The sequence below is a fragment of the Gossypium arboreum genome, chromosome 4 (genome assembly GCF_025698485.1).
Source record: "Gossypium arboreum isolate Shixiya-1 chromosome 4, ASM2569848v2, whole genome shotgun sequence".
Classification (NCBI taxonomy): Eukaryota; Viridiplantae; Streptophyta; class Magnoliopsida; order Malvales; family Malvaceae; genus Gossypium; species Gossypium arboreum.
Window position 1 is genome coordinate 103047631 of NC_069073.1, and position 3980 is coordinate 103051610.

Sequence of the window (3980 nt, forward strand, 5' to 3'; positions counted from 1 at the left end):
GAGAGCACCAAGAGTCAAAAAGAGCCAAAAAGGGACAAAACGGACCAAATTGAGAAGATGACACGGCCTAAGCCTTGCCACACGGGCAGCTCACACGCCCATGTCTTTCGAGGGTGTCGACCAAGGCTTTCATAATTCACACGGCCTGGCCATTGACCCACATGTCCATGTTCAATTTAACAGATCGAACACGGCCTGGTAATCACGTTACACGGCCGTGGCACACGGGCATGTCCCTTTTTCAAAGAGTTGTATTTTACACGGAAAAGGATACTAGTAAGAAAGCAAATCCAAAGCCTATATAAACACCCTAAGTATGACTTAGAGAGGGGCCGCTCTCTCCAGAACTTTTCTGAAGTACAGAACCGCACGCCGGGAATTACTTGAACAAAGCCAGACGATCCATCCCAAAAGCCGGAGCTACTCCAAGACTGAAGATCTCTCTCAGAATTCCTTCAGGGGTTTTATAATTTTATTTATGTTTTGTTATTTTCATACTTTTGAGATGTACTCTTATTTTATTATGAACTAAACCCCTTAGATACCTAAGGGGGTTGAAACCTATGATGGATCTTGTTATTATTATCTGAACTATATGATAAATAGTTGATTTGTTCTTAATTATGTATTTTAATGCTTGAGTTAATATTCCGGGTATTAATTCATGATTTGATGTGCTTATGCAGAGGAGCAAAAGTCCCTGTCTAAGAGTAGATTTGGCATAATTAAGCGGAGTTGATCGAACGCCTAGAAATAGGGTTATGAGATTTTGCCAGATTAGGGTGAAACCTAATATAGGAGTCCATAGATCGATTTACTGCTTCCTTAGGGGTTTTAATTAAGAAAAAAAATTCGATTAATTCAATTGAGGGTTAGGTGTTATTAGTCTCGAAAAAGATAATAATATAGGTTAGGGAGTCTCACGGATCAAGTCAAGTGAATAAATCGTCTGGCTCAGAGTCAGATAACAAGTGAAATCTAGGTGGATTCTTCCTTGGGTGTCGTCTTTATCAATTACTGTTCTTCAAGTCTTTTTCCAAATTTTCTCTTTGCTTTAGTTTAGTTAGTTAATTAATTTAATAAACAACCCCTCTTTATTTCTAGGTTAAATAATAAAAAGATAGTTATTACTAGTACTTTTGGTTTCCTTGGGTACGATATTCCGGTCTTGCCATTACTATACTATTGTTCAATAGGTGCGCTTGCCTTTTCGTCGTGATAATAGTTAATCTAGGTTTGATCTTCATTATAAATATTTATTACTTGTTAGGAATCACGCGATCAAGTTTTTGGCGCCACTGTCGGAGAAATAAAATATTAGGAATGCTAAATTTTTATTATTTTAGCCATTTATTTTTCTTACAATTTAATTTTATTTCATTATTATTTTTATTTTTTTTTTCTTTCTCTTGGCAGGTTTTTTATAGTTTATGACTAAAAGAAACCCGTCGGGACCATTACTTTTTGACGAAGAAATCGATCGTACATTTCGCAGAAATCAAATAGAAATAAGGCGCAACTTACGATACACAGAGAATGAGCAAGAAGACGATACTCAACTCCCAACCGACGAGATGGCTGAAAACCAAGGTAATCAGCTACCTCCTACAATTGCGGCTAATCAAAATCCTACTCCACGCACTATGTATGATTATGCTAAACCTTCTTTAACAGGAACTGAGTCTAGCATAATTAGACCAGCTGTAGCTGCAAATACTTTTGAACTGAAACCTAACACAATTCAAATGATACAACAGTTTGTTCAGTTTTATGGTTTGCAGGATGAAGATCCCAAAGCTTACTTAGCAAACTTTCTAGAATTTTGTGATACATTTATAATCAATGGCGTTTCTAATGATGCCATTCGTCTTCGGTTATTTCCTTTTTCATTAAAGAAAAAAGCTAAACAGTGGTTGAACTTGTTACCACGGGGGTTAATTACTATTTGAGAACAAATGACCGAAACATTTCTACTAAAATATTTTCCGCCGGCTAAAATGGCTAAGTTACGTAATGATATTTCTTCTTTTGTGCAGATGGACTTAGAAACACTTTACGATGCATAGGAGAGATACAAGGATCTATTGCGAATGTGCCTTCACCATGGGTTACTGCATTGGCTTCAAGTACAAACATTCCACAATGGTCTGAATCCCTCGACTCGGCAAATGGTTGACGCAGCTGCTGGCGGAACCATCAACAACAAAACACCTGAAGAGGTTTATGATTTCATTGAAGAAATGTCACTGAATAACTATCAGTGGCAAGTCCTGAGGACTAAGCCAACAAAAATAGTAGGCGTTTATAACATCGACTTAGTTACTATGTTGTCAAATCAGGTAGAACTTCTCAATAAAAAGATTGATGGTTTTCTTAGTTCTACACAGGTACATCCAGTAATGAGGTGTGACTCAAGCGGAGGAGATGTGCATACAGAATATCAATTCTTCAATCCCATAACTGAAGAGGAATAAGTCAACTATATGGGTAACAATAACTTTAGATCTCAAAATAATCCATACAGTAATACTTATAATGCAGGTTGGAGGAACCACCCAAATTTCTCCTGGGGTGGTCAAGGGAATCAAAAGCCACAAAATCCTCAGGGTTTTCAACAGCCACCTTATCAACAAGAGAGGAAACCGAACCTTGAGGAGATGCTCTCAAAATTTATATCAGTGTCAGAAACCCGTTTCCAAAATACTGAGACAGCACTTAAAAATCAACAAGCATCGATCCAAGGACTTGAGACTCAGATAGGCCAGCTTTCCAAACTAATCTCTGAACGACCACAAGGTAGCTTGCAAAGTAACATTGAACCCAACCCAAGGGAATAGTTCAACGCAATTAATATCCAACATGACGAATGAGTCGTTGAGCCTGAACCAGAACCGAGGCAAGAAACAGTGGTAAGCAAAGGGAGAGATGAGGTAGATCAAAATACAAGCAAACCAATGGCTGTCAAATATAAGCCTCATATGCCATACCCTAACACGACAAGGAAAGAGCGCTCAGACGAACAATTCGGTAAATTCCTTAAACTTTTGAAAAAATTACATATTAACTTACCGTTTATTGAAGCTTTGTCAAAGATGCCAAATGTAATGAAATTTTTAAAAGAGATTTTAGTAAATAAGCGGAAGTTGGATGAAGCGTTGCATGTGGAGCTAAATGCTATCTGCTAAGCTATTCTACAGAATAAGCTACCCCACAAATTGAAAGATCCAGGGAGTTTTACAATTATTTGCTTAATTGGTAGTTTAGATATACGTCATGCATTAGCTGATTTAGGGGCTAGTATTAACGTCATGCCTTACAAAATGTTTAAGCAATTAGGTCTTGAGAAACCTAAACAAACTAGGATGAGCATTAAATTGGCAGATAAAACTATAAGATTCCCTAGGGGTATTATTGAAGATGTACTCGTAAAAGTAGATAAGTTCATATTTCCCATTGATTTTGTTGTTCTAGACATAGAGGAGGATAATAACACCCCTTTGATTTCAGGAAGGCCCTTTTTAGCAACTGCTAAAACAATTATTGATGTTGGAACAGGTGAGCTTACACTTCGTGTGGGAGACAAAACGATCACCCTTCAAGCTCGTAATTCTGGCATCACATCGAACATTGAAGGTAATAGTCCACACCAATCTACCAAAAATGACAATATGACTTCGCAGAAATTAAGCTTCAAAGAAGTTCACGAGCCATGTTCCAGAAATGATAGAGAACACATTCATGAAGAACGAAGGCTACGGATAGAGGAGCTAGACGAATGGCAAGAACACAAATCGAGATGATAAACTGAAACTACGCCAAAACAAGCCCGATACCTCTCCTAATCAACTTAAGGTTGGTGATAAAGTCTTACTAGATGCCGCAGATCCTCACATTGTCACTACCACACCGAATGAGGAAATCCCTCTTATGGTACTTAGTATTTTTCCATTCGGTACGGTGGAGGTGAGTCACCCCAAGTT

The 3980-nt window shown here is 37.9% G+C and overlaps 1 non-coding gene across 1 annotated transcript; it reads right to left on the minus strand.

The window, feature by feature from the left end:
• Positions 1–2003: 2003 nt before the first annotated feature.
• LOC128292057 (small nucleolar RNA R71) lies at positions 2004–2110 on the minus strand. The gene has a single exon (XR_008282042.1). It is a non-coding gene; the product is annotated as a small nucleolar RNA R71 (small nucleolar RNA).
• Positions 2111–3980: the final 1870 nt, after the last annotated feature.